General features: G+C 47.7%; 21 non-coding genes across 21 annotated transcripts; all 21 read left to right on the forward strand.

Moving 5' to 3' along the window:
* Positions 1-140: 140 nt before the first annotated feature.
* Trnat-ugu (transfer RNA threonine (anticodon UGU)) lies at positions 141-212 on the forward strand. Its single transcript has one exon. It is a non-coding gene; the product is annotated as a tRNA-Thr (tRNA).
* Positions 213-459: 247 nt separating this feature from the next.
* On the forward strand, positions 460-531 carry Trnat-ugu (transfer RNA threonine (anticodon UGU)). The gene has a single exon. It is a non-coding gene; the product is annotated as a tRNA-Thr (tRNA).
* A 247-nt stretch (positions 532-778) lies between these two features.
* Trnat-ugu (transfer RNA threonine (anticodon UGU)) lies at positions 779-850 on the forward strand. Its single transcript has one exon. It is a non-coding gene; the product is annotated as a tRNA-Thr (tRNA).
* Positions 851-1,097: 247 nt separating this feature from the next.
* On the forward strand, positions 1,098-1,169 carry Trnat-ugu (transfer RNA threonine (anticodon UGU)). The gene has a single exon. It is a non-coding gene; the product is annotated as a tRNA-Thr (tRNA).
* A 247-nt stretch (positions 1,170-1,416) lies between these two features.
* Positions 1,417-1,488, forward strand: Trnat-ugu (transfer RNA threonine (anticodon UGU)). The gene has a single exon. It is a non-coding gene; the product is annotated as a tRNA-Thr (tRNA).
* Positions 1,489-7,520: 6,032 nt separating this feature from the next.
* On the forward strand, positions 7,521-7,592 carry Trnat-ugu (transfer RNA threonine (anticodon UGU)). The gene has a single exon. It is a non-coding gene; the product is annotated as a tRNA-Thr (tRNA).
* Positions 7,593-7,839: 247 nt separating this feature from the next.
* Trnat-ugu (transfer RNA threonine (anticodon UGU)) lies at positions 7,840-7,911 on the forward strand. Its single transcript has one exon. It is a non-coding gene; the product is annotated as a tRNA-Thr (tRNA).
* A 5,993-nt stretch (positions 7,912-13,904) lies between these two features.
* Positions 13,905-13,976, forward strand: Trnat-ugu (transfer RNA threonine (anticodon UGU)). The gene has a single exon. It is a non-coding gene; the product is annotated as a tRNA-Thr (tRNA).
* A 247-nt stretch (positions 13,977-14,223) lies between these two features.
* Positions 14,224-14,295, forward strand: Trnat-ugu (transfer RNA threonine (anticodon UGU)). The gene has a single exon. It is a non-coding gene; the product is annotated as a tRNA-Thr (tRNA).
* Positions 14,296-14,542: 247 nt separating this feature from the next.
* Trnat-ugu (transfer RNA threonine (anticodon UGU)) lies at positions 14,543-14,614 on the forward strand. Its single transcript has one exon. It is a non-coding gene; the product is annotated as a tRNA-Thr (tRNA).
* Positions 14,615-14,861: 247 nt separating this feature from the next.
* Positions 14,862-14,933, forward strand: Trnat-ugu (transfer RNA threonine (anticodon UGU)). Its single transcript has one exon. It is a non-coding gene; the product is annotated as a tRNA-Thr (tRNA).
* A 5,999-nt stretch (positions 14,934-20,932) lies between these two features.
* On the forward strand, positions 20,933-21,004 carry Trnat-ugu (transfer RNA threonine (anticodon UGU)). The gene has a single exon. It is a non-coding gene; the product is annotated as a tRNA-Thr (tRNA).
* Positions 21,005-21,251: 247 nt separating this feature from the next.
* On the forward strand, positions 21,252-21,323 carry Trnat-ugu (transfer RNA threonine (anticodon UGU)). The gene has a single exon. It is a non-coding gene; the product is annotated as a tRNA-Thr (tRNA).
* Positions 21,324-21,570: 247 nt separating this feature from the next.
* On the forward strand, positions 21,571-21,642 carry Trnap-ugg (transfer RNA proline (anticodon UGG)). The gene has a single exon. It is a non-coding gene; the product is annotated as a tRNA-Pro (tRNA).
* Positions 21,643-21,889: 247 nt separating this feature from the next.
* Positions 21,890-21,961, forward strand: Trnat-ugu (transfer RNA threonine (anticodon UGU)). The gene has a single exon. It is a non-coding gene; the product is annotated as a tRNA-Thr (tRNA).
* A 566-nt stretch (positions 21,962-22,527) lies between these two features.
* Trnat-ugu (transfer RNA threonine (anticodon UGU)) lies at positions 22,528-22,599 on the forward strand. The gene has a single exon. It is a non-coding gene; the product is annotated as a tRNA-Thr (tRNA).
* Positions 22,600-22,846: 247 nt separating this feature from the next.
* Trnat-ugu (transfer RNA threonine (anticodon UGU)) lies at positions 22,847-22,918 on the forward strand. Its single transcript has one exon. It is a non-coding gene; the product is annotated as a tRNA-Thr (tRNA).
* Positions 22,919-23,165: 247 nt separating this feature from the next.
* Trnat-ugu (transfer RNA threonine (anticodon UGU)) lies at positions 23,166-23,237 on the forward strand. Its single transcript has one exon. It is a non-coding gene; the product is annotated as a tRNA-Thr (tRNA).
* Positions 23,238-23,484: 247 nt separating this feature from the next.
* Positions 23,485-23,556, forward strand: Trnat-ugu (transfer RNA threonine (anticodon UGU)). The gene has a single exon. It is a non-coding gene; the product is annotated as a tRNA-Thr (tRNA).
* A 247-nt stretch (positions 23,557-23,803) lies between these two features.
* Positions 23,804-23,875, forward strand: Trnat-ugu (transfer RNA threonine (anticodon UGU)). The gene has a single exon. It is a non-coding gene; the product is annotated as a tRNA-Thr (tRNA).
* A 423-nt stretch (positions 23,876-24,298) lies between these two features.
* On the forward strand, positions 24,299-24,370 carry Trnat-ugu (transfer RNA threonine (anticodon UGU)). Its single transcript has one exon. It is a non-coding gene; the product is annotated as a tRNA-Thr (tRNA).
* Positions 24,371-25,347: the final 977 nt, after the last annotated feature.

Raw genomic sequence — 25,347 nt, forward strand, 5'->3', positions numbered from 1 at the left:
AGCACCCCGTCAGTCATCGCTGTGGACCTCAGTGGTGGCGAATTGTTGTGGCAGAGTAAATCTTTGTACGCATTTTCTAAGCTCTGAAGTGTATTTTTCTCGACGGCTGTGGTGAACGCAAAGAAGCATACACTGCAACAGCCTCCTTAGCTCAGGGGCAGAGCACTGGTCTTGTAAACCAGGGGTCGTGAGTTCGATTCTCACAGGGGGCAGCACAATTTTAAATGGGCCAATGTAATACTTTGAACCGAAAATTTCCAAATAGCGAGTCTTTTCGGGCCTGAGCCAAGATCACAGATGATGATAGATGAAAGACGGCAGCACCCCGTCAGTCATCGCTGTGGACCTCAGTGGTTGCGAATTGTTGTGGCAGAGTAAATCTTTGTACGCATTTTCTAAGCTCTGAAGTGTATTTTTCTCGACGGCTGTGGTGAACGCAAAGAAGCATACACTGCAACAGCCTCCTTAGCTCAGGGGCAGAGCACTGGTCTTGTAAACCAGGGGTCGTGAGTTCGATTCTCACAGGGGGCAGCACAATTTTAAATGGGCCAATGTAATACTTTGAACCGAAAATTTCCAAATAGCGAGTCTTTTAGGGCCTGAGCCAAGATCACAGATGATGATAGATGAAAGACGGCAGCACCCCGTCAGTCATCGCTGTGGACCTCAGTGGTTGCGAATTGTTGTGGCAGAGTAAATCTTTGTACGCATTTTCTAAGCTCTGAAGTGTATTTTTCTCGACGGCTGTGGTGAACGCAAAGAAGCATACACTGCAACAGCCTCCTTAGCTCAGGGGCAGAGCACTGGTCTTGTAAACCAGGAGTCGTGAGTTCGATTCTCACAGGGGGCAGCACAATTTTAAATGGGCCAATGTAATACTTTGAACCGAAAATTTCCAAATAGCGAGTCTTTTCGGGCCTGAGCCAAGATCACAGATGATGATAGATGAAAGACGGCAGCACCCCGTCAGTCATCGCTGTGGACCTCAGTGGTTGCGAATTGTTGTGGCAGAGTAAATCTTTGTACGCATTTTCTAAGCTCTGAAGTGTATTTTTCTCGACGGCTGTGGTGAACGCAAAGAAGCATACACTGCAACAGCCTCCTTAGCTCAGGGACAGAGCACTGGTCTTGTAAACCAGGGGTCGTGAGTTCGATTCTCACAGGGAGCAGCACAATTTTAAATGGGCCAATGTAATACTTTGAACCGAAAATTTCCAAATAGCGAGTCTTTTTGGGCCTGAGCCAAGATCACAGATGATGATAGATGAAAGACGGCAGCACCCCGTCAGTCATCGCTGTGGACCTCAGTGGTTGCGAATTGTTGTGGCAGAGTAAATCTTTGTACGCATTTTCTAAGCTCTGAAGTGTATTTTTCTCGACGGCTGTGGTGAACGCAAAGAAGCATACACTGCAACAGCCTCCTTAGCTCAGGGGCAGAGCACTGGTCTTGTAAACCAGGGGTCGTGAGTTCGATTCTCACAGGGGGCAGCACAATTTTAAATGGGCCAATGTAATACTTTGAACCGAAAATTTCCAAATAGCGAGTCTTTTCGGGCCTGAGCCAAGATCACAGATGATGATAGATGAAAGACGGCAGCACCCCGTCAGTCATCGCTGTGGACCTCAGTGGTTGCGAATTGTTGTGGCAGAGTAAATCTTTGTACGCATTTTCTAAGCTCTGAAGTGTATTTTTCTCGACGGCTGTGGTGAACGCAAAGAAGCAGTTCCGCTTTAGACGCCGTGCAGTGTGGACGTGCCTAGTCTTCCGCTCCGCCGTAGCGTTACGTATAGTGGACTATCGTTTTTGTTTACGTGTTGTGTTGCAACGTCTGTGAGTGTTTCTCCGTCGTTGTTTCGTACCTTGTGTTACTTTCTGTCTTTCTTTCAGTGTGTTTTGTGTAGCGGTTTCGACCGCATAGTTTGAAAATGTCGTCCCAGGTTATTCCTCGTCAGGCTACAGTTAGTTTTACTTTTGACAAGTCAACCCGCCATGTGCAACCTAGTTCCCTTGAGATCCATGACTGGTTGGTCGATAGCTTTGGTGTTCATTCGGATCAGGTGCACACTGCTTATTTTGATACCGAACTGTATGTTTTCTTTGTTAAGTTTATGGACCCACTTCAGGTTGATAAAATTCTTTCTAAATATGGTCATCAAGTTCTCTTTCGGCATCGGGATAATTCTGTAAGTACCGTGCTGCTTTCCAATGCTTCCATTACGTACACCAGTGTTCGTGTTTACAACCTTCCACCGGAGGTGGATAATGTCTATCTTAAGGAGGGTCTACAAAAGTATGGTGATGTAAAGAGCATTCGCCTTGAACGCTGGTCAAGCCAACATCGCCTGCAATGTTACAGTGGTATTCGTTCAGTCGAAATGCACGTTAAGCAGAATATTCCATCTCACCTGCAGATCGGTGGATATCGTGTCCATATAACATATAGTGGTCAGGTTGGCACCTGTTTTTTGTGCAATGAAAGTGGTCACGTGCGTACCGACTGTCCGCGGAGGGTATTTGTTTTAAAAAATTCTCTCGAACAGCGTCGCAAGTTAACGGTCGCCGACCTCGTTGCAGGTGGTTCTGCTCTTGGTGTAGCACAGTCCACTGGTAGTAGCGCCCCGCCACAGGTTTTGCGCACCCCTGACACAGAATTTCCTCCTTTGCGTGCTAAATCTGATGTTGTTCCGTCTGTCCCTCAGGTGGGTGTGCCACTTTTGAATAATAAGAGGCGTCGCCCACACGATGGCAATAGTACGGATGAGGATCTCCCTGAGATGCCCCAGTCCGAGCGACCGGCATCCTCCGAGCCATTGTGTACTGTAGCTGCTCCCTGCCCTCCTGAGGTAGCGGTTCCGGTGGCGGCTGCTGACGCCCCTCCGGCCTCCGACGCAGCTTCTCTCGAGTCGGATTGTCGGTCGGGCCTGTTGGCGGCGTCTTCCGAACCGACTTCGTTGTCACAACAAGTGGAGCCGCGACAACTTCCTGCTTCGCTGCCCCATACCTCTGCCAGCGGTGCTGCTCCGCTTCCTTCCAACTTTGCGGTCTCGGACCTTCCTGCTCACGTTTCGCCTCCGTGCAGTCCATGTTTGCCGGATGCTAGTGTCGGTGTTGACCATTCCGTTTTGTCGGATGTTTCCCCCGCGACCCCGGATCCCGCATGTGGACCGGCGCGGGTGGTGTCGGATACAGAACTTGACCCTCCTACGTCACCGGCGGCTGAAGCTTCCTTGCCCGTCAACCGACGCAAGTTACGCGTTCAGCCGAACGTTAATGCTGTTCGTAAAAAACCGAAGCGTAAGGGATCCGCGGATCGGGGTAGCAGTCCCCCTCCCTCGGATGCCTCCGTCTCCCCTGCTATGGACTGTGACGCTGGTGCGTCGCTGTAGGTGATTTCCTCTCTCGCTTTTCTCTCTATGGTTCAAGCATACACCTTTCTTACCTTAAATGTTAACCGTATTGAGTCCGACGTTCGCATTGCCTCTTTGCGGCAGTTTATTTACGACGCCTGTGCGGACGTAGTGTTTTTGCAGGAAGTGTTGTTTTCTGATCTCTCTCTACCTGGATTTCAAACTGTTTTTAATGTCGCGCCGGAATATTCAACAGGAACTGCTCTTTTCTTTCGAGAGGGCATTCCTATTACTGACATTGAATTCCTTGACTCTGGCCGTGGGATTGGTTGTCGTCTTTTTGATCTCCGCCTCGTTGTTTTGTATGCCCCCTCTGGTTCGGGTCACACTGTGACTCGATCGCGCTTTTATAAGGAAGAGCTTATTTATCTTTTGCGCCAGAGTCCTCGGAGTCTCCTGCTCGGAGGCGATTTTAATTGTGTTTTACGCCCTGAAGACCAGTCTCCCAATTTTAATTATTGCCGCGATTTACATGACTTAGTTCGTACGATGCATCTGCGTGACGTTTGGGAACACAAATCTCCCACCCTGGTGAAATATACGTTTTTTACCGCGTCCTCATGCAGTAGACTCGACAGATTCTACTTCTCTGAATTTTTATGTGATAAAATTCTTTCTGTCGACGTTATTCCTACTAGTTTTTCTGACCATTGTGCTTTTACTGCAACTATAAATCTTAGTCACCAACCTGCAAAACTTTATCGTTCCCAGTGGATGTTAAATGTTTCCCACCTTGCCGACAGTGCTATAGATGATGTTATAAGTGCCGTGTGGGAGCGATGTCTTCGCTCTGTCCCGCGTTACCCCTCCTTGCTGGTATGGTGGACTGCGTTTGCCAAGCCCAAGATTCGTCAGACTTTGATTTTTTACTGTGCTGCAAGGGCGCGTGATTTTAAGAACACGTATGAATATTACTACTCTGTCCTGCGTGAACTATATGATGCGGCGGGTACCTCTCCTCTGCGGATCCATGATGTTCGTCGTATTAAAGCCAAGCTCTTGAGCCTTAAACGACGACAGATGGATGGTCTGCGAGTTAAGTCGAAACCTCACTCTCTTGTTGAAGGTGAACTGACATCCTTGTACCACCTGCTACGGCATCAGACTCGTCGTCGTCGCTCCTTCATCTCTTCTCTTACGGTGGATGATGGACGGCAGCTTATTGCACAGGAGGAAATGGTTCGTGCTCTCCATCAGTATTACGCTAGTCTCTATTCTGCCGATGATTCTGGTGAGTCTCTTTCGGATGATGTCCTTGGGGATCTAACTGCGACGATCGCGCCTGACGCGAACGGCGAATTTCTCCGGGAGTTCCAGGTAGATGATGTTTTCGATTTTATTGCTCGCTCTCCGTCCAGTAAATCGCCGGGTCCAGACGGCCTGCCTAAAGAATTTTATCTCCGTTTTTGGCCTCTTTTGGGTGGCATTTTTACGCAGATTTTAAATGAGATTGTCAGGGGGATGGATGTGCCTGCCGATTTTAAAGTAGGGAAAATTGTTTTAATTCCGAAGTCCTCTGGTCGTTTATCTGCTGCCAATCTTCGTCCGCTCACATTGCTGAACTTTGACTACAAGACAGCTGCTAGGGCGCTCAATAGCCGGTTGTCTTCTCTGCTTCGGGGTGTGATTGGTGCACATCAATGTTGTTTTCATGATAGATCTATTCTGACCCCAGTAGCCGAATATCGGGATGTTATCTCGGTTGCGGCGGTTACAAACGTACATTGTGCCTTTGCTTTCCTTGATTTTTATAAGGCTTTTGATCACGTCAGTCATGTGTTTTTAGATCGTGTTTTAGGTACAATAGGTTTTAACGCTTCATCACGTGGTGTTCTTGGCAATTTGTATAGGGGAATAACTGCTCGGGTGTCAGTCAATGGGCAGCTGACGCCGCCCATTGCTATCCGCCGCGGGGTGCCTCAGGGTAGTCCGCTCTCTATGTCTTTATTCGTATTGTCCCTGGAACCGCTGCTTCGGACTATTGTTCTCAAGCTTCATGGTATGACCCTCTCTGGTGCGAAGCTCACTGTTAAGGCATATGCGGATGATGTCGTTGTTCTCCTCCGTCACCGTGATGATATCCCGTTGTTGAAAGGGGCAGTTGATGCATACTGTCGTGTCTCTGGAGCGCGGCTCAATCAGGGTAAATGTAAGTTCCTTGATATTCGGGGATTTCGCGATGCTGATGTCCCTTGGGCCACTTTTGTCGATCGCCATACGTCCTTGGGGATTATCATTGATCGATGTCCTCTAAAAATGGCGGCTCTTAATTGGAAATCTGTCACCGAGAAGATACAGGGGGCTCTGATGGTCCATGAGCAGCGCTCTGCTACCATTTTGCAAAAAGTCAGAATCTTAGACACCTACGTTCTATGTAAAGCTTATTATGTTGCTCAGCTGTTCCCACTTCCCATGATGGTGGCGAAAAGGTTGCGCCAATTGTCTAGCAGATTTATATGGAAGGGCCATCTATTCAAGTTACGTTACGAGGTAATGACGAAACCGCGTATTTCCGGAGGCTTGGGCCTCTCTGACATTACTCGCAAGGCGTCTGCTTTGTACGTCCGCCGTACGACTCTAATTGTTACGCAAGAGGTGACTTCAATTACATCCAGGCTTTTTACTGTTGTGCGTCCGGAGAGCCTTGCTCCACCTGTCGATGTCGGTCGCCTCAATTTTCAGTTGAAACACATCCGGGAATTTTACATTGCGGTGAGTTACCTCGGTGACGTCTTCATGCGACGACCGGTGCCAACGACCAAGGGCTTGATTGCCCGCTGGGAGGGGCTGGCCGGTCCCAATCCAATAGAACTGGCGTCTCCATCCGTGTCCTGGAGGAACGTCTGGAAGAATGTTAGTCTGCCGATCCACTCTATGGCTGTGGCGTCCACATGGTATAGGGTAATTAATAATTTGGTCCCCACCAATGTACGTCTGCACCGTATTGGTCTTTCTGACACGGACAACTGTACTCGGTGTGGTCTCCTGGATACCCTTGAGCATCGATTCACCTGCTGTGGGCACCTTGCTAATTGGCGTTGGCTCAGGAAACAACTTGCTTTTGTCACTAGGTCTGCTGAAGCCTCTTATACTATTGACATCATCGTCCGGCCCGATTCTTCCTTTTTTCCGCGAACGAAGCTCAATACCGTCATGTGGTTGATTGGTCATTTCGTACATTTTGTCAACAGTTGTCATGAAGAGGATGGACACCTAGCGTTTCGGCAGTACATGCTTACTGCTTACTGGCAGCGCTTGCGATTGCCAGGCCTCCGTGATGATTTTGCAAATATGCTTAGCCTGACATTTGAAAGAGAGGGTGTTGGCTAAGGTCACCTGTGTGAGCCGTTTTCTTTTACACTGTTTCTGGATTTGCCGCTTTTATGTATGTTTTCTTCTCTATACCAGGACTGAGGTTTTCGTGGACCTTTAGGGCGCACAAGAAAAACGAACGAGAGACCAAGAACCAAGACAGTAGGGGATAGTACGACGCCCTTGTACAGGTGACATTCGGAAACTGGACGGTGGAGTCATCGTGGCCAGGCCTCAGACTTCGACCCCTGCCCACTTTGCTTCCGCAGGCCTGAATCTCGCTGTCACCTCTAACTTTTCCACAATGAAAACAATAAACTAAGAAAAAGAAACAAGAGGTAAATCGAAGAGAACAAGGAAGAAAGAAAAAAAATGTGGTAAAGCACCGGTCTAAAACAAGGGAAAAAAAATAAAAAAAAAAAATAAAAAAAAGGGGCAGAGACACAAAAAGTAAAATTGTACAAAAAAAAAAAGAAAAAAGAAAAAAAAAAAAAAGGGGCAGAGCACTGGTCTTGTAAACCAGGGGTCGTGAGTTCGATTCTCACAGGGGGCAGCACAATTTTAAATGGGCCAATGTAATACTTTGAACCGAAAATTTCCAAATAGCGAGTCTTTTCGGGCCTGAGCCAAGATCACAGATGATGATAGATGAAAGACGGCAGCACCCCGTCAGTCATCGCTGTGGACCTCAGTGGTTGCGAATTGTTGTGGCAGAGTAAATCTTTGTACGCATTTTCTAAGCTCTGAAGTGTATTTTTCTCGACGGCTGTGGTGAACGCAAAGAAGCATACACTGCAACAGCCTCCTTAGCTCAGGGGCAGAGCACTGGTCTTGTAAACCAGGGGTCGTGAGTTCGATTCTCACAGGGGGCAGCACAATTTTAAATGGGCCAATGTAATACTTTGAACCGAAAATTTCCAAATAGCGAGTCTTTTCGGGCCTGAGCCAAGATCACAGATGATGATAGATGAAAGACGGCAGCACCCCGTCAGTCATCGCTGTGGACCTCAGTGGTGGCGAATTGTTGTGGCAGAGTAAATCTTTGTACGCATTTTCTAAGCTCTGAAGTGTATTTTTCTCGACGGCTGTGGTGAACGCAAAGAAGCATACACTGCAACAGCCTCCTTAGCTCAGGGGCAGAGCACTGGTCTTGTAAACCAGGGGTCGTGAGTTCGATTCTCACAGGGGGCAGCACAATTTTAAATGGGCCAATGTAATACTTTGAACCGAAAATTTCCAAATAGCGAGTCTTTTCGGGCCTGAGCCAAGATCACAGATGATGATAGATGAAAGACGGCAGCACCCCGTCAGTCATCGCTGTGGACCTCAGTGGTTGCGAATTGTTGTGGCAGAGTAAATCTTTGTACGCATTTTCTAAGCTCTGAAGTGTATTTTTCTCGACGGCTGTGGTGAACGCAAAGAAGCATACACTGCAACAGCCTCCTTAGCTCAGGGGCAGTTCCGCTTTAGACGCCGTGCAGTGTGGACGTGCCTAGTCTTCCGCTCCGCCGTAGCGTTACGTATAGTGGAATATCGTTTTTGTTTCCGTGTTGTGTTGCAACTTCTGTGAGTGTTTCTCAGTCGTTGTTTCGTACCTTGTGTTACTTTCTGTCTTTCTTTCAGTGTGTTTTGTGTAGCGGTTTCTACCGCATAGTTTGAAAATGTCGTCCCAGGTTATTCCTCGTCAGGCTACAGTTAGTTTTGCTTTTGACAAGTCAACCCGCCATGTGCAACCTAGTTCCCTTGAGATTCATGATTGGTTGGTAGATACCTTTGGTGTTCATTCGGATCAGGTGCACACTGCTTATTTTGATACCGAACTGTATGTTTTCTTTGTTAAGTTTATGGACCCACTTCAGGTTGATAAAATTCTTTCTAAATTTGGATATCAAGTTCTCTTTCGGCATCGGGATGATTCTGTCAGTACCGTGTTGCTTTCCAATGCTTCCATTACGTACACCAGTGTTCGTGTTTACAACCTTCCACCGGAGGTGGATAATGTCTATCTTAAGGAGGGTCTACAAAAGTATGGTGATGTTAAGAGCATTCGCCTTGAACGCTGGTCAAGCCAACATCGCCTGCAATGTTACAGTGGTATTCGTTCAGTCGAAATGCACATTAAGCAGAATATTCCATCTCACCTGCAGATCGGTGGATATCGTGTTCATGTCACATATAGTGGTCAGGTTGGCACGTGTTTTTTGTGCAATGAAAGTGGTCACGTGCGTACCGACTGTCCGCGGAGGGTTTTTGTTTTAAAAAATTCTCTCGAACAGCGTCGCAAGTTAACGGTCGCTGACCTCGTTGCAGTTGGTTCTACTCTTGGTGTAGCACAGTCCAATGTTCGTAGCGCCCCGCCACAGGTTTTGCACACCCCTGACACAGAATTTCCTCCTTTGCGTGCTAAATCTGATGCTGTTCCGTCTGTCCCTCAGGTGGGTGTGCCTCTATTGCATCATAAGAGGCGTCGCCCACAAGATGGAAATAGTACGGATGAGGATCTCCCTGAGATGCCCCAGTCTGAGCGACCGGCATCCTCCGAGCCACAGAGTAGTGTCGATGCTCCCTGCCCTCCTGAGGTAGCGGTTCCGGTGGCGGCTGCTGACGCCCCTCCGCCCTCCGACGCGGCTTCTCTCGAGTCGCATCGTCGGTCGGGCCGGTTGGCGCCGTCTTCCCAACCGACTTCGTTGTCACAACAAGTGGAGCCGCAACAACTTCCTGCTTCGCTGCCCCACAGCTCTGCCAGCGGAGCTGCTCCGCTTCCTTCCACCCTTGCGGCCTCGGACCTTCCTGCTCACGTTTCGCCTCCGTGTAGTCCATGTTTGCCGGATGCTAGTGTCGATGTCGACCATTCCGTTTCGTCGGATGTTTCCCCCGCGACCCCGGATCCCGGATGTGGACCGGCGCGGGTGGTGTCGGATACAGAACTTGACCCTCCTACGTCACCGGCGGCTGAAGCTTCCTTGCCCGTCAGCCGACGCAAGTTACGCGTTCAGCCGAACGTTAATGCTGTTCGTAAAAAACCGAAGCGTAAGGGATCCGCGGAACGGGGTAGCAGTCCCCCTCCCTCGGATGCCTCCGTCTCCCCTGCTATGGAGTGTGACATTGGTGCGTCAGTGTAGGTGATTTCTTCTCTCGCTTTTCTCTCTATGGTTCAAGCATACACCTTTCTTACCTTAAATGTTAACCGTATTGAGTCCGACGTTCGCATTGCCTCTTTGCGGCAGTTTATTTACGACGCCTGTGCGGACGTAGTGTTTTTGCAGGAAGTGTTGTTTTCTGATCTCTCTCTACCTGGATTTCAAACTGTTTTTAATGTCGCGCCGGAATATTCAACAGGAACTGCTCTTTTCTTTCGAGAGGGCATTCCTATTACCGACGTTGAATTCCTTGACTCTGGCCGTGGGATTGGTTGTCGTCTTTTTGATCTCCACCTCGTTGTTTTGTATGCCCCCTCTGGTTCGGGTCACACTGTGGCTCGATCGCGCTTTTATAAGGAAGAGCTTATTTATCTTTTGCGCCAGAGTCCTCGAAGTCTCCTGCTCGGAGGCGATTTTAATTGTGTTTTACGCCCTGAAGACCAGTCTCCCAATTTTAATTATTGCCGTGATTTACATGACTTGGTTCGTACGATGCATCTGCGTGACGTTTGGGAACACAAATATCCCACCCTGGTGAAATATACGTTTTTTACCGCGTCCTCATGCAGCAGACTCGACAGATTCTACTTCTCTGATTTCTTATGTGATAAACTTCTTTCTGTCGACGTTATTCCTACTAGTTTTTCTGACCATTGTGCTTTTACTGCAACTGTAAATCTTAGTCACCAACCTGCCAAACTATATCGTTCCCAGTGGATGTTAAATGTTTCCCACCTTGCCGACAGTGCTATAGATGATGTTATAAGTGCCGTGTGGGAGCGATGTCTTCGCTCTGTCCCGCGTTACCCCTCCTTGCTGGTATGGTGGACTGCGTTTGCCAAGCCCAAGATTCGTCAGACTTTGATTTTTTACTGTGCTGCAAGGGCGCGTGATTTTAAGAACACGTATGAATATTACTACTCTGTCCTGCGTGAACTGTATGACGCGGCGGGTACCTCTCCTCTGCGGATCCATGATGTTCGTCGTATTAAAGCCAAGCTCTTAAGCCTTAAACGACGGCAGATGGATGGTCTGCGAGTTAAGTCGAAACCTCACTCTCTTGTTGAAGGTGAACTGACATCCTTGTACCACCTGCTACGGCATCAGACTCGTCGTCGTCGCTCCTTCATCTCTTCTCTTACGGTGGATGATGGACGGCAGCTTATTGCACAGGAGGAAATGACTCGTGCTCTCCATCAGTATTACGCTAGTCTGTATTCTGCCGATGATTCTGGAGAGTCGCTTTCGGATGATGTCCTTGGGGATCTTACTGCGACGGTCGCGCCTGACGCGAACGACGACTTTCTCCGGGAGTTCCAGGTAGATGATGTTTTCGATTTTATTGCTCGCTCTCCGTCCGGTAAATCGCCGGGTCCAGACGGCCTACCTAAAGAATTTTATCTTCGTTTTTGGCCTCTTTTGGGTGGCACTTTTACGCGGATTTTAAATGAGATTGTCAGGGGGATGGATGTGCCTGCCGCTTTTAAAGTAGGGAAAATTGTTTTAATTCCCAAGTCCTCTGGTCGTTTATCTGTTGCCAATCTTCGTCCGCTCACATTGCTGAATTTTGACTACAAGACAGCTGCTAGAGCGCTCAATAGCCGATTATCTTCACTGCTTAGGGATGTGATTGGTGCACATCAATGTTGTTTAAATGATAGATCTATTCTGACCCCTGTAGCCGAATATCGGGATGTTGTCTCGGTTGCGGCGGTTACCAATGTCCATTGTGCCTTTGCTTTCCTTGATTTTTATAAGGCTTTTGATCACGTTAGTCATGTCTTTTTAGATCGTGTTTTAGCAACAATAGGTTTTAACGCTTCATCCCGTGGTGTTCTTGGCAATTTGTATAGGGGAATCACTGCCCGGGTGTCTGTCAATGGGCAGCTGACGCCGCTCATTAATATCCGCCGAGGGGTGCCTCAGGGTAGTCCGCTTTCTATGTCCTTATTCATATTGTCTCTGGAACCGCTGCTTCGGACTGTTGCTCTCAAGCTTCAGGGTATGACCCTCTCTGGTGGCCACCTCACTATTAAGGCATACGCGGATGATGTCGTTGTTCTCCTCCGTCAGCGTACTGATATCCCGTTGTTGAAAGGGGCAGTTGATGCTTACTGTCGTGTCTCTGGAGCACGTCTTAATCAAGGCAAATGCAAGATCCTTGACATTCGAGGATTTCGCGATGCTGATGTCCCTTGGGCCACTTTTGTCGATCGCCATACGTCCTTGGGGATTATCGTTGATCGGTGTCCTCTAAAAATGGCGGCTTTAAATTGGAAATCTGTCACCGAGAAGATACAGGGTGCTCTGATGGTCCATGAACAGCGTTCCCTTACCATTTTGCAAAAAGTTCGCATTTTAGACACGTACGTTTTATGTAAATCCTATTATGTTGCTCAGCTGTTCCCACTTCCCCTGATGGTGGCGAAAAGGTTGCGCCAACTGTCCGGCAGGTTTATATGGAAGGGTCATCTCTTCAAAGTACGTTATGAGGTTATGACGAAACCGCGTCTCTCCGGAGGCTTGGGTCTCTCTGACATTACTCGCAAGGCGTCAGCGTTGTACGTCCGCCGTACGACTCTAATTGTAACACGAGAAGTGAGTTCCATTACGTCCAAGCTTTTTACAGTCATGCGTCCGGGGAGCCTTGCTCCACCTGTCGACGTCGGTCGCCTCAATTTTAAGTTGAAGCACATCCGGGAATTTTACATTGCGGTGAGCTACCTCGGTGACGTCTTTTTGCGACGACCTGTGCCAACGACCAAGTGTTTGATTGCCCGCTGGAAGGGGCAGGACGGTCCCAATCCAATAGAACTGGCGTTTCCCACTGTCTCCTGGAGGAACGTCTGGAAGAATGTTAGTCTGCCGATCCACTCTATGGCCGTGACGTCCACGTGGTATAGGGTAATTAATAATTTGATCCCCACAAATGTACGACTGCACCGCATTGGTCTTTCTGACACGGACAAATGTACTCGGTGTGGTCTCCTGGATACCCTTGAGCATCGCTTCACCTGTTGTGGCCACCTTGCCAATTGGCGTTGGCTCAGGAAACAACTGGCTTTTGTCACTAGGTCTGCTGAAGCCGCTTATACCATTGATATCATCGTACGGCCCGATTCTTATTTTTTTCCGCGGACGAAGCTTCATACAGTCATGTGGTTGGTTGGACATTTTGTACATTTTGTCGTCACTTGTCATGAGGAGGATGAACACCTAGCGTTTCAGCAGTACATGCTTACTGCTTACTGGGCCCGCTTGCGATTGCCACGTCTCCGCGATGACTTTGCCAATATGCTTACCCTGACGTTCGAAAGAGAGGGTGTTGGATAAGGTCGCCCATGAGCGCCACCTTTTTATGATGTTTCTGGATTTGCAACTATCCCGTGTCGTCCTTCTTTTATTTTTTTTCTTTCTTTTTTCTTTTCCCTCTACGCCAGGACTGCAGTTTTCGTGGCACTTTTGGCTGAAAAACAGCAACAATGAGGCCAAGTAACGAGACAGTAGGGGAAGGTCCGATGCCCTTGTGCAGGTGCCATTCGGGGGCGAGACTGTGGAGCCATCGTGGCCAGGCCTCGGGTTTCGACCCCTGCCCACTTTGTTTCCGCAGGCCTGCTTCTGAAGAACACCTCTAAAAAAAGAATAGAAAAATGAAAAAAAAAATTAACAAAGAACAACCAAGGAATAAGAAAAAAAAATAGCTCAGTTGGGAAAAAAAAAGTTGCTAAAAAAAAAAAAAGGGGCAGAGCACTGGTCTTGTAAACCAGGGGTCGTGAGTTCGATTCTCACAGGGGGCAGCACAATTTTAAATGGGCCAATGTAATACTTTGAACCGAAAATTTCCAAATAGCGAGTCTTTTCGGGCCTGAGCCAAGATCACAGATGATGATAGATGAAAGACGGCAGCACCCCGTCAGTCATCGCTGTGGACCTCAGTGGTTGCGAATTGTTGTGGCAGAGTAAATCTTTGTACGCATTTTCTAAGCTCTGAAGTGTATTTTTCTCGACGGCTGTGGTGAACGCAAAGAAGCATACACTGCAACAGCCTCCTTAGCTCAGGGGCAGAGCACTGGTCTTGTAAACCAGGGGTCGTGAGTTCGATTCTCACAGGGGGCAGCACAATTTTAAATGGGCCAATGTAATACTTTGAACCGAAAATTTCCAAATAGCGAGTCTTTTCGGGCCTGAGCCAAGATCACAGATGATGATAGATGAAAGACGGCAGCACCCCGTCAGTCATCGCTGTGGACCTCAGTGGTTGCGAATTGTTGTGGCAGAGTAAATCTTTGTACGCATTTTCTAAGCTCTGAAGTGTATTTTTCTCGACGACTGTGGTGAACGCAAAGAGGCATACACTGCAACAGCCTCCTTAGCTCAGGGGCAGAGCACTGGTCTTGTAAACCAGGGGTCGTGAGTTCGATTCTCACAGGGGGCAGCACAATTTTAAATGGGCCAATGTAATACTTTGAACCGAAAATTTCCAAATAGCGAGTCTTTTCGGGCCTGAGCCAAGATCACAGATGATGATAGATGAAAGACGGCAGCACCCCGTCAGTCATCGCTGTGGACCTCAGTGGTTGCGAATTGTTGTGGCAGAGTAAATCTTTGTACGCATTTTCTAAGCTCTGAAGTGTATTTTTCTCGACGGCTGTGGTGAACGCAAAGAAGCATACACTGCAACAGCCTCCTTAGCCCAGGGGCAGAGCACTGGTCTTGTAAACAAGGGGTCGTGAGTTCGATTCTCACAGGGGGCAGCACAATTTTAAATGGGCCAATGTAATACTTTGAACCGAAAATTTCCAAATAGCGAGTCTTTTCGGGCCTGAGCCAAGATCACAGATGATGATAGATGAAAGACGGCAGCACCCCGTCAGTCATCGCTGTGGACCTCAGTGGTTGCGAATTGTTGTGGCAGAGTAAATCTTTGTACGCATTTTCTAAGCTCTGAAGTGTATTTTTCTCGACGGCTGTGGTGAACGCAAAGAAGCATACACTGCAACAGCCTCCTTAGCTCAGGGGCAGAGCACTGGTCTTGTAAACCAGGGGTCGTGAGTTCGATTCTCACAGGGGGCAGCACAATTTTAAATGGGCCAATGTAATACTTTGAACCGAAAATTTCCAAATAGCGAGTCTTTTCGGGCCTGAGCCAAGATCACAGATGATGATAGATGAAAGACGGCAGCACCCCGTCAGTCATCGCTGTGGACCTCAGTGGTTGCGAATTGTTGTGGCAGAGTAAATCTTTGTACGCATTTTCTAAGCTCTGAAGTGTATTTTTCTTGACAGCTGTGGTGAACGCAAAGAAGCATACACTGCAACAGCCTCCTTAGCTCAGTCGCGCTTGCGACACCGTGCAGGTCGGACGTATCAGTGCTCCGCTCCGCCGCGTGTTCACAAGGCGTGTTTTCCACTCATATTTCTGTTTGCGAGTGTTGTGTTATTCTGCAGTTTATATCGTTTTCCATTTGTATTTTTGTTGCGGTCTTATTGTAGCGGGTTAACCGCTCGCTATCTGCTGCAATGTCCAGGTTATTTCCACGAAAATGTACACTCCGTTTTGATTTCGACAAGTCCACCCGATCTGTGCAACCGAGTTCACTGGAGATACATGACTGGATCGTTGATGTTATTGGGATTACATCTGACCAAGTGCACACCGCCTATTATGATACCGAGCAGTATTGTTTTTTTGTTAAATTGCTGAATCCTGTTTTACTGGAGAAGATCATGACGAAGCACGGAGGAAGTGCTATTTTCCGACACCGGGACGACTCTGTAAGTACAGTGCTCATTTCCAATGCCGATGTAGACTACACGAACGTGCGTATTTTTAACTTACCCCCTGCAGTCGAAAATTGTTATCTGAAGGAGGTACTGTCCAAATTCGGTGACGTTAAGCAGATTCGAAATGAACGGTGGTCAAGTCAACATAGGTTGCAATGTTACAGTGGCGTTCGATCTGTTGAAATGCAAGTAAAGCAGAATATTCCATCCCATATACTTGTTTGTGACTATAAGGCTCACGTTACTTACATTGGCCAAACTCCGACCTGTCATATCTGTAATGAGAGTGGTCACTTGCGTCAAGACTGCCCCAGGCGCATGTTTGTGTTAAAGAATTCCCTCCAGCAGCGTAAAAGGCTTACTTTGGCGGATGTAGTGGCGGCCAAGCCGATGACAGAGATTGGGATCCCTAGTTCTGAAATGCCTTCGGAACAGCAACAAGAATTTCGCTCTGATGAGTTTCCGGTTGTGGTTCGGAGAGAAAAAGGTGCGTTGCCCCCTGCGAAACTCGATGCCGCGACCAATAAGAGGCGCAGAACTTGTGACAGCAGTGGTTCTGATAACGACACCTCTAGTGCGCATGAGACCGCGAAAAAGGACGATCGGGAATCCGGCTCGGAAACGAAAGCTCCAATCGGTGAGGCTATTGTGGACGCTTCTCCTCCCACAATTTCAAGTGCCGCTACTTCCGTGGAAGTTAAGCAGTTACCGCTGGCTAGTGCCTTAGAACTTCCGCGACAGCCAACTCAGACCGACCAACCTGTACGTGTTGCTCACATTCCTGCAGGAAGTACACACACAGAGGCCTGTGATGGTGGTACACAAACATCTCTGAGCGCCGACGGTACACATCACGTGGCAGCCGCTTCGGTTCAGGACTCACAACAAGGGGAATGTCAACAACTCCAGGAAATAATGCAAACACAGCTGTCCGGGTCTGTCGATGACAACAAACAGGTGCGGGCAGAGAATGTTGCCAAACAGGCTGATAGTGCGAGTGATAGTTCAGCTGCTCGCTCGCCGGCGGTATCGCCGCGTGCGATCCCTTCGCGGGATGTGCCGGGAGAGCAGATTGACATCACCCACGACCCTCCCACGCCGCCGGCTGCGGAGGTGCTCCACAGTGTCCGCCCCAGGATCAGAGTGCAACCTAATGTAAATGCTGTGCGTAAAAAGAGTAAGAACAAAGACGCAAGAATACAACTCAGTGACGTCACAGACTCGAATTTCCCGGCCACAAATATGGAATGGCATGAAGATGTGGCCCTTTAAAGACATTTGCTCCTTCCGCCTCTGCAACGTACTGCCATTATGTCGCAGGCCTATACGATCACGACATTAAATATTAATAAAATCCGGTCGGAGGTGAAACTGAGTGCCTTAAAACAATATCTCTATGAGTCGGGAACAGATATCGCTCTTTTGCAGGAGGTGGCCATGCCACATTTAACTCTTCCTGGTTTTGTTGCTATTACTAATTTTTCCCCCGACTCGAACGTGGGGACTGCCATCTTACTTAGAGAAGGCATTCCCGCCACTCAGATTGACAAGTTAGATTCGGGTAGAGGTGTGGGTGTCACCGTTTTTGGCGTCACCATCATTAACTTGTACGCGCCTTCTGGTAGTACCTATAGAGCGGAACGAGCAAATTTTTTTAAGGAACATATCATCTATTTGTTACGGAAAAATCCCGAACGTGTTATCATTGGAGGTGATTTTAATTGTGTTTTATCCCAGAAAGATCAGTCCCCGAATTTTAATTATTCGCCTGAATTAAAGCGTCTCGTGACAGACCTCAAACTGAAAGACGCGTGGGAAATTAGGTACCCGACCTTGGTACGATTCACACACATCGTCGCGAATTCATGCAGCAGAATTGACAGGATTTATGTTTCCGACGTTTTAGAGAAAGTCTTGTTACAAATTGAAACAATACCCTCCAGCTTCTCCGATCACAGTGGTGTCGTTGCGTGCCTGAATTTGCTGCCACAACCAACGCGTTGGTATAAAAATCAATGGAACTTGAACGTCTCCTTATTAACGGATGCTGACCTAGAGGCGGCGGTGCGACGCACTTGGGAGCAGTGTTTGCGCACTACCACACACTTTCGTAGCACCATAGCGTGGTGGACTCAGCATGCAAAACCCAAACTGCGAAAGGTTATTATATTCTTCGGTATTGACAGAGCAGCCGCGATAAAGAAGACGATGGAGTTCTACTACACTATCTTACGCGACCTCTGTGATAGAGCCGACGCCGCGAACACCAGAATAGACGACATTCGAAAAATAAAGGCGAAATTAATCAATCTTAAGAGAATGCAGCTGGAAGGTCTTAAGATCAAATCAAAAGTGAAGTCGGTCAGAGACGATGAAACAGCCGCTCTATACCACCTAGTCAAACATGCTAAGAACAGACGGAGGACTTTTATTGAGGCCCTGAAACTAGGTGATGGCACGACTGTCGACACCCAGCGAGAGATTATCAAGGCACTACACGATTATTTTGTTGACACTTACACGTCAGTGGCTACTCACGACGACTGCTATGACGAACTGTTTAGTGCCATTTCCTCTCCCATAACTAGAGAAGACAATGACACCATTTCTTTGGAATTTAGTAATAAAGATGTTTTGGAGATTGTCTGCCACTCGCCGATCAGGAAGTCCCCTGGTCCTGATGGATTACCCATTGAATTTTACAGGAGGTATTGGCACATCATCGGGGACAAAATCACCCAATTAGTGAACGAAGTTTTTCAAGGGAAGCCTATACCACTTGCCTTTAAGGAATGCAAAATTGTGCTTATCCCTAAAAGCAGAGGTACAAAAAATATCGCCAACTTCCGCCCCATTTCATTGTTAAACTCCGATTATAAAATAGTCGCCCGTGCAATCAACACGCGAATAATGCCACTCACTGCAAAATTCATTGGACGTCAGCAGACATGTGCTTTCGGGAGAACTGTATTGCAAACGGCAGCTTTTTACCGGGATATCATTGCTTTAACGAACGCCAGTAACGTGAAGTGTGGGCTGATTTTTCTGGACTTTTTTAAAGCCTTTGACCTCGTCACTCACGAGTACCTCCTTGAAACCATGAAAAGATTCGGTTTCTTGCAGAACGCGATTGACATGATCAAAAACATGGCACTGGGGATCAACGCAAGACTTTCTGTCAACTCGCAACTAACCCAACCGATTCAAATCAACAGAGGGATACCACAAGGCAGCCCTTTGTCCATGTTACTTTTTGTTCTTTCACTCGAACCTCTGTTACTCCAACTGCAGGCGAAACTCACAGGGCTAACACTTTCAGGAAAAAAAACTGTCGTAGGCGCCTATGCCGACGATGTGGGTGTGGTTGTCCGCAATGAGAATGATGTCACCACTTTAGCGGCTCCCCTCCAGCAATACTGTTTGGCGTCGGGGGCTAAATTGAATGACAAGAAAAGTAAATTTATTAACCTCTGTGGCCTCCAGCATTTGCAAGTGGGCTACGCTCAGGAAGTCAGCGTCCACAAGGCTCTCGGCGTCATATTGACGGCGTCCCCTTTAAAGATGGCGGCGGCTAACTGGAGGGAAGTAGTGCGTAAACTAAACGGTGCTCTCATTGACAATTCCCACAGAAGCCTCAATCAATTTGAACGGATCCATCTGGTCAACTCCTGTATTTTATCAAAAGCCTTCTACACGGCGCAGCTCCTGCCACTGCCTGCCGTCATTGCTAAGCAAATTATGTCGAAGGTCACCCATTTTATTTGGAGAGGGGAAATTTTTCGCGTGTCTGCCAAAACTGCGGCACTCCATCCCCAGAATGGAGGGATGGGATTAGTAGATATCAAGGTGAAAGCGATGGCTCTCTATGTTAAAAGGACGGCCGCTATAATTAACAATGATCCTTCCGGCATTACAGCGCAATTATTCACTGCCGCCAGGCCGCAAAGCCTTGATCCACCGCTGAATATTCAGCCCATCAGTTATCGGCTCAAACATATCAGAGAATATTACCTTTCACGGAGCTACATCAGTCAAGAGGTCTTAAATTCTCAACATTTAACTGCACAAGCGATAATAGCGGACTGGAGACAACACGAAGGAAAGAATCCATTGGCAACGAAGCTCGGTGGCATGAACTGGGATATCGTATGGCGCAATGTCAGTTCCCGTGTCCTCAGTTCCGATGCTCGCACTGCTTGGTACAAAGCCATCAATGATGTGGTTAGCACGAACGAGAGGTTACACAAAATCGGGCTCAGTGACACCCCTCTCTGTCATCGCTGCCAACTGACGGATACAGTTCTCCACCGCTACACCTGCGGGGAACGTCTCCAGAACTGGGCTTGGCTTCGAGAAAAAATAGCTCTTCTTACCAGGACTACAACCGCCAATGTTTCGTCAACACTACTGTCTCGTCCTGATGTGCAATTTTATCCGCAGACGAAAAACAATGCAGTTTTGTGGTTGCTGGGTACCTATTCCAGCTACGTCTTTAATAATTTTGGCGGTGACAATTTTTTGGAATTCAAGATGTTTATGAATATCGAATTCGCCAAAACATGCACGTACCCGAATCATGGGAAACTCTTCGGCAATATGCTTAAAATAGCATTTAATCGCATGGGTATCGGATAGGTCACCTGAGTGTACGGGGGTGAGGCCGGGCCGCGGGACACCAGTAGTGCCGCGAAGAGGCCCCACTGCTTCTGTGTCGTGTCCTGCCTCCCCCTCACACTGGGGCCTTCACTGACTTGCTGCACACTGGCTACAGGAACTATCATTGAGTGAGATAAGAAGCTGTGTTTATGTTACGTTTATTCTTCGAGCAGCAAATCTACCTTGCCCAGGAGGGCAGTCTTTTCGTTGTCATTTTCAACATTCAACTTTATTTTCATAGAAGGTTAAGGGTTTCGTTTTTCATTGAAAAAAGTGGTTAAAATAAAAAAAAAAAAAAGTGGTTAAAAAAAAAAAAAAAAAAGCTCAGGGGCAGAGCACTGGTCTTGTAAACCAGGGGTCGTGAGTTCGATTCTCACAGGGGGCAGCACAATTTTAAATGGGCCAATGTAATACTTTGAACCGAAAATTTCCAAATAGCGAGTCTTTTCGGGCCTGAGCCAAGATCACAGATGATGATAGATGAAAGACGGCAGCACCCCGTCAGTCATCGCTGTGGACCTCAGTGGTTGCGAATTGTTGTGGCAGAGTAAATCTTTGTACGCATTTTCTAAGCTCTGAAGTGTATTTTTCTCGACGGCTGTGGTGAACGCAAAGAAGCATACACTGCAACAGCCTCCTTAGCTCAGGGGCAGAGCACTGGTCTTGTAAACCAGGGGTCGTGAGTTCGGTTCTCACAGGGGGCAGCACAATTTTAAATGGGCCAATGTAATACTTTGAACCGAAAATTTCCAAATAGCGAGTCTTTTCGGGCCTGAGCCAAGATCACAGATGATGATAGATGAAAGACGGCAGCACCCCGTCAGTCATCGCTGTGGACCTCAGTGGTTGCGAATTGTTGTGGCAGAGTAAATCTTTGTACGCATTTTCTAAGCTCTGAAGTGTATTTTTCTCGACGGCTGTGGTGAACGCAAAGAAGCATACACTGCAACAGCCTCCTTAGCTCAGGGGCAGAGCACTGGTCTTGTAAACCAGGGGTCGTGAGTTCGATTCTCACAGGGGGCAGCACAATTTTAAATGGGCCAATGTAATACTTTGAACCGAAAATTTCCAAATAGCGAGTCTTTTCGGGCCTGAGCCAAGATCACAGATGATGATAGATGAAAGACGGCAGCACCCCGTCAGTCATCGCTGTGGACCTCAGTGGTTGCGAATTGTTGTGGCAGAGTAAATTTTTGTACGCATTTTCTAAGCTCTGAAGTGTATTTTTCTCGACGGCTGTGGTGAACGCAAAGAAGCATACACTGCAACAGCCTCCTTAGCTTAGGGGCAGAGCAATGGTCTTGGAAACCAGGGGTCGTGAGTTCGGTTCTCACAGGGGGCAGCACAATTTTAAATGGGCCAATGTAATACTTTGAACCGAAAATTTCCAAATAGCGAGTCTTTTCGGGCCTGAGCCAAGATCACAGATGATGATAGATGAAAGACGGCAGCACCCCGTCAGTCATCGCTGTGGACCTCAGTGGTTGCGAATTGTTGTGGCAGAGTAAATCTTTGTACGCATTTTCTAAGCTCTGAAGTGTATTTTTCTCGACGGCTGTGGTGAACGCAAAGAAGCATACACTGCAACAGCCTCCTTAGCTCAGGGGCAGAGCACTGGTCTTGTAAACCAGGGGTCGTGAGTTCGATTCTCACAGGGGGCAGCACAATTTTAAATGGGCCAATGTAATACTTTGAACCGAAAATTTCCAAATAGCGAGTCTTTTCGGGCCTGAGCCAAGATCACAGATGATGATAGATGAAAGACGGCAGCACCCCGTCAGTCATCGCTGTGGACCTCAGTGGTTGCGAATTGTTGTGGCAGAGTAAATTTTTGTACGCATTTTCTAAGCTCTGAAGTGTATTTTTCTCGACGGCTGTGGTGAACGCAAAGAAGCATACACTGCAACAGCCTCCTTAGCTCAGGGGCAGAACACTGGTCTTGTAAACCAGGGGTCGTGAGTTCGGTTCTCACAGGGGGCAGCACAATTTTAAATGGGCCAATGTAATACTTTGAACCGAAAATTTCCAAATAGCGAGTCTTTTCGGGCCTGAGCCAAGATCACAGATGATGATAGATGAAAGACGGCAGCACCCCGTCAGTCATCGCTGTGGACCTCAGTGTTTGCGAATTGTTGTGGCAGAGTAAATCTTTGTACGCATTTTCTAAGCTCTGAATTGTATTTTTCTCGACGGCTGTGGTGAACGCAAAGAAGCATACACTGCAACAGCCTCCTTAGCTCAGGGGCAGAGCACTGGTCTTGTAAACCAGGGGTCGTGAGTTCGATTCTCACAGGGGGCAGCACAATTTTAAATGGGCCAATGTAATACTTTGAACCGAAAATTTCCAAATAGCGAGTCTTTTCGGGCCTGAGCCAAGATCACAGATGATGATAGATGAAAGACGGCAGCACCCCGTCAGTCATCGCTGTGGACCTCAGTGGTTGCGAATTGTTGTGGCAGAGTAAATCTTTGTACGCATTTTCTAAGCTCTGAAGTGTATTTTTCTCGACGGCTGTGGTGAACGCAAAGAAGCATACACTGCAACAGGCTCCTTAGCTCAGGGGCAAAGCACTGGTCTTGTAAACCAGGGGTCGTGAGTTCGATTCTCACAGGGGGCAGCACAATTTTAAATGGGCCAATGTAATACTTTGAACCGAAAATTTCCAAATAACGAGTCTTTTCGGGCCTGAGCCAAGATCACAGATGATGATAGATGAAAGACGGCAGCACCCCGTCAGTCATCGCTGTGGACCTCAGTGGTTGCGAATTGTTGTGGCAGAGTAAATCTTTGTACGCATTTTCTAAGCTCTGAAGTGTATTTTTCTCGACGGCTGTGGTGAACGCAAAGAAGCATACACTGCAACAGCCTCCTTAGCTCAGGGGCAGAGCACTGGTCTTGTAAACCAGGGGTCGTGAGTTCGATTCTCACAGGGGGCAGCACAATTTTAAATGGGCCAATGTAATACTTTGAACCGAAAATTTCCAAATAGCGAGTCTTTTCGGGCCTGAGCCAAGATCACAGATGATGATAGATGAAAGACGGCAGCACCCCGTCAGTCATCGCTGTGGACCTCAGTGGTTGCGAATTGTTGTGGCAGAGTAAATCTTTGTACGCATTTTCTAAGCTCTGAAGTGTATTTTTCTCGACGGCTGTGGTGAACGCAAAGAAGCATACACTGCAACAGCCTCCTTAGCTCAGGGGCAGAGCACTGGTCTTGTAAACCAGGGGTCGTGAGTTCGATTCTCACAGGGGGCAGCACAATTTTAAATGGGCCAATGTAATACTTTGAACCGAAAATTTCCAAATAGCGAGTCTTTTCGGGCCTGAGCCAAGATCACAGATGATGATAGATGAAAGACGGCAGCACCCCGTCAGTCATCGCTGTGGACCTCAGTGGTTGCGAATTGTTGTGGCAGAGTAAATCTTTGTACGCATTTTCTAAGCTCTGAAGTGTATTTTTCTCGACGGCTGTGGTGAACGCAAAGAAGCATACACTGCAACAGCCTCCTTAGCTCAGGGGCAGAGCACTGGTCTTGTAAACCAGGGGTCATGAGTTCGATTCTCACAGGGGGCAGCACAATTTTAAGTGGGCCAATGTAATACTTTGAACCGAAAATTTCCAAATAGCGAGTCTTTTCGGGCCTGAGCCAAGATCACAGATGATGATAGATGAAAGACGGCAGCTTAGCTCAGGGGCAGAGCACTGGTCTTGTAAACTAGGGGTCGTGAGTTCGATTCTCACAGGGGGCAGCACAATTTTAAATGGGCCAATGTAATACTTTGAACCGAAAATTTCCAAATAGCGAGTCTTTTCGGGCCTGAGCCAAGATCACAGATGATGGTAGATGAAAGACGGCAGCACCCCGTCAGTCATCGCTGTGGACCTCAGTGGTTGCGAATTGTTGTGGCAGAGTAAATCTTTGTACGCATTTTCTAAGCTCTGAAGTGTATTTTTCTCGACGGCTGTGGTGAACGCAAAGAAGCATACACTGCAACAGCCTCCTTAGCTCAGGGGCAGAGCACTGGTCTTGTAAACCAGGGGTCGTGAGTTCGATTCTCACAGGGGGCAGCACAATTTTAAATGGGCCAATGTAATACTTTGAACCGAAAATTTCCAAATAGCGAGTCTTTTCGGGCCTGAGCCAAGATCACAGATGATGATAGATGAAAGACGGCAGCACCCCGTCAGTCATCGCTGTGGACCTCAGTGGTTGCGAATTGTTGTGGCAGAGTAAATCTTTGTACGCATTTTCTAAGCTCTGAAGTGTATTTTTCTCGACGGCTGTGGTGAACGCAAAGAAGCATACACTGCAACAGCCTCCTTAGCTCAGGGCAGTTCCGCTTGAGACGCGACAGCGATCGGACGTGCTGTGTATTCGATCCGCCGTTTCCCTCGGGTTGTGACTATTTACTTTCTGTGTGTGACGTTTCTTTGTCTTCTTTTCTTCGTTGTTTCGTCACCTTAACGTTTGTTTTGTGTCTTGTTATATAGCGGCTTTTGCCGCATTAGTTAAGTGTTATGGCTTCCCGGTTGTTTCCGCGGAAGTGTACTCTCAGTTTTCAGTTTAACAAGGCCACCAGGAATGTGCAACCAACTTCTTTGGAAATTCACGAATGGATTGTGGATACGATTGGCATTACATCGGACCAGGTACATACGGCGTATTTTGATACAGAACTTTACTGCTTTTTTGTGAAATTGTTGAACCCGGTTTTGCTAGATAGGATTTTACTTAAACATGGTGAGCAAGTGTCGTTCCGTCATAGAGATGGTTCTGTTAGCAGTGTTACTGTTTCAAATGCTGAAATTACGTATACCACAGTTCGGGTTTATAATTTACCCCCTGAAGTTGAAAACAGTTATCTCAAGGACGCCTTGCTTGGTTATGGTACTGTTCGGTCAATTCGAAATGAACGTTGGTCTGCACAACATAAGCTGCAATGTTATAATGGTGTCAGATCGGTTGAAATGCATATTAAGTCGAATATACCGTCCCATCTGGTTGTATGTGGTTATCGTGTTCATCTTACTTATGAGGGGCAAGT

Source organism: Schistocerca nitens, chromosome 1 (assembly GCF_023898315.1).
Source record: "Schistocerca nitens isolate TAMUIC-IGC-003100 chromosome 1, iqSchNite1.1, whole genome shotgun sequence".
NCBI classification, from domain to species: domain Eukaryota; kingdom Metazoa; phylum Arthropoda; class Insecta; order Orthoptera; family Acrididae; genus Schistocerca; species Schistocerca nitens.